Source organism: Pinus tabuliformis, chromosome 8 (genome assembly GCF_031772625.1).
Source record: "Pinus tabuliformis cultivar Carrire ecotype Pingquan chromosome 8, CPIR1, whole genome shotgun sequence".
Lineage (NCBI taxonomy): Eukaryota > Viridiplantae > Streptophyta > Pinopsida > Pinales > Pinaceae > Pinus > Pinus tabuliformis.
In genome coordinates, this window is record NC_142294.1 from 1,513,595,960 (window position 1) to 1,513,606,542 (window position 10,583).

The following is a 10,583-nucleotide window of genomic DNA, read 5'->3' on the forward strand; positions in this document are numbered from 1 at the left end:
AGAGTTTTCACACACACCACAAATTTCTATTCATTAATAAAAACTGTTGTTACAAACTATGGTTCTTCCTCTCTCACAGAGGAATTTACAAAAAAACAAAAGACTCAGACTGTTGTGTCTGCTGTATATTCTATTTTGCTGCTGCTGCCTTTCTTTTTCATTCACGCACTGCTGCGTTCTATATTTTCACTTCTTCGCACTGCTGTGCATTACAATACAATTTACACTGCTGTGTATTACAATTCTATTACATGGGCGCTGCTGCGTCTCCCTCTTCACACACTAACACAACAAAAAAAACATTACATATATATATATCAACAATAAGAAGTTACTTCACGTTTTCACTTCCCATGCTTCCGTAAAAGAAATAATAAAAATTAAATGCTCTTACCAACTATTACTTGAGCCCATACTCCCGCTGAAATAAAATTAAAAACTTCACCAAAACTTACCAACCCACAGTAAATAACATTTACTGTTTTACTGACATTTACTGGCGGTAAGTAAAAAATTTTACTTCACGTAAAATTTCATTTAATGTTGGCCTATACTTCACCCATTGACTTCATTTAAATCACATCGCAGAATCCCATTTGGTCGGAACACAAAATTGGAGCACACACATATGATGCGATCTGCGATATGCGATCGGATCGCATCGCACAATCGCAATCGGAGAAATCAAGTGAACAAAATGGAGGGTGGCAAGGTGAGTTTACGATTTGCGATATGCGATGGATCGCATCGCAAATAAAATAATGCTTCAGTTGAAATTATTATTTCAACACTCCCCTTTAATTTCAACTGCTGGGTTATCAATCATACCTAGACATTTCCTCAAAAATTCAAAGCTTTTCTGGTCCAATGGCTTTGTCAGAATGTCTGCAACCTGTTCTTAAGTGCTACAATGTTGTAAAACAATTTTTCCGTTGTTCACTAATTCTCCGATGTAGTGAAACCTTGTATCAATGTGTTTCGTTCGCTTGTGAAACACAGAATTCTTGGACAACACAATAGCTGAGTTATTGTCACAAAAAATCACTGTCGCTTTTGCCTGCTCTTGGCCTAAGCTCCTCAACATTCTTCTCATCCAAACTGCTTGACATGCTGCTGCTGTAGCTGCCACATACTCTGCTTCTGCTGTAGACAACGCCACAATTGGCTGTTTCTTGGAAGCCCATGAAATTGCTCCTGAACCCATGTGAAAGACATAACCGGAAGTGCTTTTCCGATCATCTCCACTTCCAGCCCAATCACTATTAGTGTATCCAGTTAAATCTGAACATTATGAGACAGTATATAAAATTCCAAACATTTTGGTACCTTTGACATACCTCAAAATTCTTTTTGCTGCCTCCCAATGTGCCTCCTTTGGCCTCTCCATGAATCTGGAAATTAAACTAACGGCAAACATAATGTCAGGCCTAGTAGCTGTTAAATACATAAGGCTGCCAACAATACTCTTGTACAAAATAGGATCAAAATCCTTGCTGTTGTCCTCTCTGTTGAGTTTTAATCCCATTACTGTGGGAGTGATCGCTGCTTTTCATTCTTGCATGTTAAATCTGCCCAACACTTGATTTACATATCTAGCTTGTGAGATAAAAATTCCTTTTTCATTTTGATCTACTTCTATGCCTAAGAAGTATCTCAAGAAACCCATGTCAGTCATTTCAAATTCCTCTTTCATGACTGATTTAAAATTCTTAATGAGCTGATCATCATTACCTGTAAAGATAACATCATCAACATACAAGACAATAATTAAAATCTTGCCATCCTTTTCTTTGATGTAGACTGTGGGTTCTCCCTCACATTTGTCAAATTCATTTTCCAGTAGATAGGAGTCTATTCTACTGTACCACGCTCTTGGCGCTTGCTTCAGCCCATAAAGAGCTTTCTTCAATCTGCACACTTTATGCTCTTGGCCTTTCTTCTCATAGCCTAGTGGTTGTTCAATGTAAACCTCCTCCTTTAAAACTCCATTTAGGAATGCCGACTTCACGTCCATCTGGTAAACTTTCCACTTGTTCTGTGCTGCTATGGACAACACTAATCTCACGGTTTCCATTCTTGCAACCGGTGCGAAAGTCTCCTCATAGTCTCTCCCATATCGCTGCTTATATCCCTTGACAACAAGTCTTGCCTTGTGCCTTTCAATTTTGCCTTCAGCATTGCATTTGGTCTTATAGACCCATTTGACTCGAATGAATTCTTTACCTTTTGGTAGCTCAACCAAATCCCATGTCTTGTTTCTTTCTATGGCATTAATCTCCTCATCCATAGCTTCTATCCATTTCTTATCTTTAATAGCATCTTCGAAATGAATAGGATCATCAACATGACAATACAAGGCAAATAAGGAATTCATTCCTTCATTATAAATGTCACTTAAGTTTCTGAATTTCTTACCTCTTTCACTTGGTGTGCAAGTGCTTAAATATGCACTTGAATTTCCTCCTTGTAGTGTGCTTGGAGAAGCACTCTCATTTCTCCTCAAGGGTGTTCCTTGCTGTCCTTGTGTTGGCACTGCTGTTTGGGGATGTATTTCTACCATTTCCTCATCATCTTCATTATGAGACAAACAGTTTTTAACATTAACTGTTTTCTCTATGCTTCCATCCCAAGCTTCCTCCTCAATGAATTGAACATCTCTACTAACAAAAAACTTCTTGGTGGATGGGATATACAACCTATAGGCTTTGGATTCCTCACTGTATCCAATGAAGATACATTTCTCCCCTTTGTTGTCCAACTTCCTCCTTAGCTGATCTGGTATGTGTGCATAAGCCACACATCCAAAAACATTCATGTGGGTGACTCCTTGCTTTCTCCCACTCCATGCTTCTTCCGGCACTTTTTTCATCACAGCTTTTGTAAGACACCTATTCAAGGTATATATAGCACAATTTACAGCTTCAGCCCAATAATCATTTGGCAAAAATGCTTTGCCTTCAACATGCTCCTCGCCGTATCCATAATGGTCCTGTTCTTCCTCTCAGCAACTCCATTTTGTTGTGGGGTGTACCTTGTTGTAAATTGCTTGTGAATTCCATTTTCCCTGCAAAACTGTAGGAATTCCTTGGAGATTTACTCACCTCCTCTGTCTGTTCTCAAGACTTTAATACGCAGCCCACTTTGATTTTCCACAAGTGCTTTGAAATTTCGGAATTTTTCAAACACTTCACTTTTATTCTTCAAGAAATAAACCCAAGTTTTTCTTGTAAAATCGTCAATAAATGTTAGAAAATATTGGCTGCCTGCTAAAGATGAATTTTTCATTGGTCCACATCAATCTGAATGGACTATTTCTAAGGGCGCCTTTGCCCTTATGCTTTTCCCTGATGGAAAACTTTCTCTGTGTTGTTTTCCAAATATGCATCCTTCAAAAAGGCTGTCCAGTTTCTCTATCAATGGTAATCCCTTTACCATTCCTTTTCTGCTCAACAAGTTAAGATCTCCAAAGTTGAGATGTCCAAATCTCAAGTTCCACAACCAATTTTCATCTTTTGGTTGGCTTTGGAAAGCCTCTTGGGTAACTGCTGCAATTACTTCTTTGTTTTTCAAATCTACTCTTATTCTAAGAGGGAACATTCTGTTCCTTGTCATCTTCACTTCAGCAATACATCTTTTGCTGGGTGGAATATCCATGATGGTGCATACATCATTCTCAAAGAAAACATTGTAACCTTTTTGGACAATTTGTCCAATACTCAAAAGATTACATCTCATTCCGGGGACATAGTAGACATCTGCTATGGTTTTCCTTTCACCTTGCTTTGTAAATATTTTAACTTCTCCTTTACCCATAACAGAAATTTTGCTATCAGTCCCAAGTGTGACTTGTGACTTCACACTTTGATCTAAAGCAGTAAACAGGGCTAAGTTTCCTGTCATATGGTTGCTGCAACCGGAGTCTAGAAACCATATATCTTCACTATTTGTTTCAGCCATGTTACAAGCTAACAACACATTATCTTGGCTGACATTTTCTCTAGTAATATTTTCGCTAGAGCTATTACTCACATCATGCTGCTTCTTCCTACATTCACTGACAAATTGCCCATATTTTTTACAATAATAACATTGGACATTGGGTTTTTCATACCTTTGTCCTTGAGCATAATGTTGTTCTCCTTTTTGGCTACTGCCTTGGCCTTGGTTCTGATTTGTATCGCTACCTCTTCCTTGAGCATTTGCTCGATTGTTCCTTCCACCTCTGTTCTGGCTTCTACTTTTTCCTCTCTTGTTTCCTCTACCTTGACCTCTTCCTCTTCCAAAGGACATCTGGGTCTTGAAGGCGTGCTCTAGAGATGAGTTTTCACTTCTACTCAACCTCTACTCATGTGTGATCAGTGATCCATGAAGCTCATTAACTGAAAAGTTTGATAGATCCTTTGTCTCTTCTATGGTGGTGACAATCACATGGAACCTTGAGGGTAGACACCTCAATAGTTTCTCCACAATCCTCCTTTCTTCAAGTATCTCTCCATGAGATCTTATTTGTGTGACCAGGCCAATTACTTGAGTGAAGAATGAGTCAATATTGTTTGACTCCTTCATTTTCAGATTCTCAAAATCTTACCTCAACAACTGTAGCTTTGCTGTCTTCACTTTCTCCATGCCTTGATAGGCTGTCTTGAGAGTTTGCCATGCATCTTTGGATGTCTTAGCTGCTGCTAACCTTGGAAACACGCTTCCATGCACTACCTGATACAAGAAGAAGAGGGATTTTGAGTCCTTCTTCTTGCAGCTCTTTAACAGATCCTTCTCTCCCTGAGTTAATGCACTAACTCATTTTCATCTGCTGGTTGCTCAAAACCATCTTCAACTATTTCCCATAAGTCTTGGGAAGAAAACAAGGCTTTCATTGTTATTGCCCAATAGTCATAGTTTTTGCCATCAAATAGTTGGATCTGCATACCCATGCTATTGCTGGTTCTTGTGCCAGTCATTTTTGCACTCTTAACTATGCTTCAAAATACAGTCAAGTATTTAAGAGAAATACCTTGGATTCTTTTGCCTAAGTCTTCACACTGCTGGAGAAGTTGCTGCAGTAAGAATCCTTCCTTCAGCTTCTTTGAACCCTTCAAAGAGCCTAGACCAGCTCTGATACCACTGTTGGGGATTTTTCTGTCAAAATCCTAAAAACAACATAAAGTGGACACAGAGACAATGCTTTGTTTCAAACACACATGATCTTAACACAATGGAAACTTAAAAAAATTATTTGCAGCTGACAGAGTTTTCACACACACCACAAGTTTCTATTCATTAATAAAAACTTCTGTTACAAACTATGGTTCTTCCTCTCTCACACAGGGATTTACAAAAAAAACAAAAGACTCAGACTGTTGTGTCTGTTGTATATTCTATTTTGCTGCTGCTGCCTTTCTTTTTCATTCACGCACTGCTACGTTCTATATTTTCACTTCTTCGCACTGTTGTGCATTACAATACAATTTACACTGATGTGTATTACAATTCTATTACATGGGCGATGTTGCATCTCCCTCTTCACACACTAACACAACAAAAAAAACATTATATATATATAGATATATATATATATATATATATCAACAATAAGAAGTTACTTCACGTTTTCACTTCCCATGCTTCCGTAAAAGAAATAATAAAAATTAAATTCTTTTACCAACTATTACTTGAGCCCATACTCCCGCTGAAATAAAATTAAAAACTTCACCAAAACTTACCAACCCACAGTAAATAGCATTTACTGTTTTACTGACATTTACTGGCGGTAAGTAAAAACTTTTACTTTACATAAAATTTCATTTAATGCTGGCCTATACTTCACCCATTGACTTCATTTAAATCACATCCCAGAATCCCATTTGGTCGGAACACAAAATTGGAGCACACACATATAATGCGATCTGCGCATCGCATCGCACCATCGCAATCGAAGAAATCAAGTGAACAAAACGGAGGGTGACAAGGTGAGTTTGCGATTTGCAATATGCGATGGATAGCATCGCAAATAAAATAATGCTTCAGTTGAAATTATTATTTCAACAATTACGTATATTTTTATCCATCACCTTCGAAAAAACCATCATATTTGAATGACTCCATTGTGGGTCCGTGAGAACTTGATTTTTCCCCGCTTGATAATAAACCCTTCTTAAACTAAAACATGTACCCCAAATCTTTCAGGATGTCTAAATAACTTTAAAAAAATTGTCATGATCATTACATACATTTTTATTCATAACTATAAAAAAATTCATATTTGAATGACTGCATTCTCGATCCGTGAGAATTTGATTTTTCCCCGCTACATGATAAACCCTTCTTAAACTAAAGCATGAACCTCAAATCTTCCAGGATGGCTAAATAACTTTAAAAAAATTGTCATGTTTCAGATCATTACATACACCTCAAATCTTCGAGGATGGCTAAATAAATTAAAAAACAATTGTCATGTTTCAGATCATTACATACCAACGAAAAAAATCATATTCGAATGACTTCATTCTCGACCGTGAGAACTCGATTCTCGACCGTGAGAACTCGATTTTTCACCGCTCTATGATAAACCCTTCTTTTGCAAAGTCATTGGCTAACTGATTGTGCTCTCTATATAGGTGAGAGAAAGAGATTCACTTGAATGCCATGATCATCAACATGATCTTTGATCTTTTCATAAAATTAGATGCTCCTCAAGACCTAGTTAATAATGATTTTAGAATTTCTGAAAATATCGATCTCCTCTATTTTGAACCACTTGGTGCAAAAGATGACTCCCACACATCAAGGAGCTGCTCTGCTCTCTATTTTTAGTACCAACTCCACTCTACCCTTTGGTGACTATCCCATTACCTATACCCAAACGTAAGACAACACTGCATTGCAATCTTAATCAATAGGTTTAAATATTGGTAATGATAATTGTTAATCTCTTTCATCAAATAGAGTGGAAATGGACTGAAAATTTCTACAACTAACAGAGAATATTCACGATGATAGAATTGATGATAGATTCGAAGGTGAGATGGATTTTTTAATTCTGGGTCTACCAAGGGCACAAAAGGATCAAATATCTTTCTAGGGCGGAAAGAAATTTGATCAATATGGCCCTCGGGGTTGATGGAGAGTAAGATGAATCTTGGTTGGTTTCATTTCACCCTTTAAAAAATTCCACATGAATACCTTGGGTCAATACCATAGATTTTTATACCATGAGCCAAAATCTTGGGTGGGAATTTTTATTATTATTTTAATTTTAATTTGGTAGTAAAAACATTTTTAGTTAGTGTCTTATTTCTTTATTTCTAGGGTTTTATATTGATCTTTAACTCTAGATCTATCAAGCGCTAAGAGAATCATATTTTTTTTCACTTTAAAAGAAGTTTTGGTGGGTTAGTAGATATAAATATTAATTTAATATTTTTATTTGAATAAGGGAAATAAAATATTAAATAATCTCAATTGATATCTTACTTTCTTAATGTCTCATGATATTAGTTTTAGTGGACGATAATCATCATCTTCATTTATTTTTACTTTTTTACTTTTATTTTACTTTTATGTAATTTGACCTAGTCATTTTTGTTGTGGTTGAGCTGACATGAAGTAGCTTTTAATGGTCACAAATATTTGGTGGACATATTGATTTTGAACCATGAACCACATAGATAAAAAATACGTCAACCCTACTTAGCTAGAAAGTACCTCTCCACGCAATTATTGACTATTAAAATGATAAAGATTGACATTGAAATACAACGTAGTTGGTGGGTGACAATTTATGGTGGTGACTTTACGAGTTAGGTTGGCCATGAAAGACAAAGTTTACATTATTATTAAACCAAAAATTTTGTGAGGGGTAAAACTAAAACAAATTCTATATGGTAATTTTTTGAGAAAATATTTTACAAATTTTCCAATTTCAGACACCAATATTTACTATTTATGTTCAAGAGGTGAGGTGATAATGTGGATTTAAATAACTAGATTAGATCTATTTTAGCATCTAATCTATGAGATTAGAGGTGATAAATTTTGTAGATACAAACATCTTTTAAATTGAAAAGTGATTTAATTCCTATGCCTAGCGGTTCACGAGTTAAGATAGATTTAAGTTGGTTTAGTTATTGACTATAGTTATTTATAAGTATAATTGTAATTATAAATATTAATTTTATATTTTGTATTTTATTTTATTTTTATTTCTATGTAATTTGACGGAATCAAAATGCTTGATTGATAATTATAATTATTCTGATATGTTTATTTTATTTAATTTAATTTGTATTTGTATTCTTATCTACAACACATTACAACATCATTACCATATCAGGTGGATAGCTTGGCCCAATCAATTTTTGAAATAAACCAATCTAGATCCATCTTAACCCCATATCTATCAATACCCAAGAGATACCAAATCTCTTAATATACAAACCTCTTTTAAATATTTGATCCATCTCAGCTATAGAATTAATATCGATCTAGGTTGGTTTAATTATTAATTATAATTGATTATAATTATAATCATTAACTTTATGTTTTAAGTTTTTTTTGTTTTTGTTTTTTTAATTTTTTATGTCATTTGAGTTAGTCAAAATGTTTATAGGACATTACATTACATTACAACATATCTATCATACTAAGCTAGAAAGCACATCCCATCACAAAAAAAACTATAAATCTATTCAATATTTTATTACTTCTTTTAAAAAGTATATTATTATTATTATTATTATTATTATTATTATTATTATTATTATCATCATTATTATTATAATAAAATTTTAATTATTAACATATTATTTTAAATATATTTGTATTTATATCCTCCTGGTATTAGATGGATGGTGATCAAGTGCTATATCAAAACACGACTTGATGTGAAGTCATCGGTTCAATTCCCTGCCCTCATTGGGTGATATATTGGACATGATGAAAATGTAGTCTTGCCAAACTTATATATATATATATAGTACATGATCAAGATGTAGTCTTGTCAAGCTTATATATATATATATATATATATATATATATATATATATCTTGTTTACATTTTTGTTTACTAGGTTATGTGCATCATGAGATTGTTAGCACACCTAAATTTTGACTTGACTAGTGGTTACCGAGGGCCATCTAAGTGACAGACCTCCTCTAAGCCAAATCAATCCTTAGCATGGCTTGTTTTTTTCTCATTTCGATCCCATGGCCTTTTCTCCACATAGTGCCTTAAGAAACATGTTGTCAACATGTGCTCTAGGCCATGACGGAAATTTCAAATTTATTATTATAATGGTATTGGTTATTGATTTTAATAAAATTGATGCTGTGTTTTTACATTATTAATCTCATAATAAAATTTTGACCAACATTATGATTTCTTATTATCTGAAATGAACATTTAAATGCATAAATGGATTAAACAACCTAAAGAACTGGTATAACACTCCAACTATAAATATTAAACAATTTAAACATATAATTATTAAAAATATTTATCGAATTTAAGAAAATATTAACCCCAAAATTTAGTAGTAAAAATTCTTAAACAGGGATTATTTACTCTATTTATTAAACTAAACTATTAAATTTTAAGAAAAATAAGAAACGATTTAATTTATTTTAAAATTTAATTATTATTTAAAAAAAAAATTAAATGAAGTGTTGTTAAAACATTATAATGTATTGATAACTTTAACCATGAAAAAAACTATCATTTTCAGTTTAAATTTAATATTTAATATTGATTTTCTTTCCACACTAATTTAATTTAAGATAATCTTAGCTTTTCAAATCAAAATTAATAAGTTTATTGTAAGATTTTAATTCTGTTTTATTATTTAATTCTTTAAAGCAACATAATTTACCTTTAAACTTAAATTAACAATATTTGTAATATTATTATAGTTTGTCCCCAATGGGAAAATCAATTTAGATTTAAGATTATATAAGTTAATAAAAGCGTTTCAATTTACATGATATTTCACTGAATGTTGCATCCCCAAACTTCATAACCATATAAAATGATACAAATAATGAGTCTGAAAGAAGAGTTTCATTTTCTTCCATAGTCAAAGGTCTATATATTTTCAAATTGTTTCAATGCCAAAGTATACTGTCCTCTCTACATTTATCATTTTCTTAGTGATATATTTCTAGTTAATCTTATGATCTACATTAAATTCTGATATTTGTATCATGTAACTTCCTCTAAAGTCTTGTCGTCATTTAGAAAATCAAAATAAATACTTATAATATGTCTCGACCAAAAAAAATAAAATTAAAAATATAACCCTATTAAAGAATTGTATTCAGATTATCTACAAGTGGGCCACTATATCAATTGTAAGTACATATATATTTACACGATATTTGATTGGGTTCATAATTAATTACCACTACGATACAAAAATTCAATTTATTAACTATTTTATGCATTGTTAAAGTCAGAAAAGACATTAGGTTGGTTGATCATCGATATACACAGTCTTTCTTTTATGCTCATGAAGTTGGCCCTGATCTGACCTTCCTCCTGTTTGCAACTTGGAAGAAATCCAACGACTCCTTAGGGTGGTGATTAAAATTAT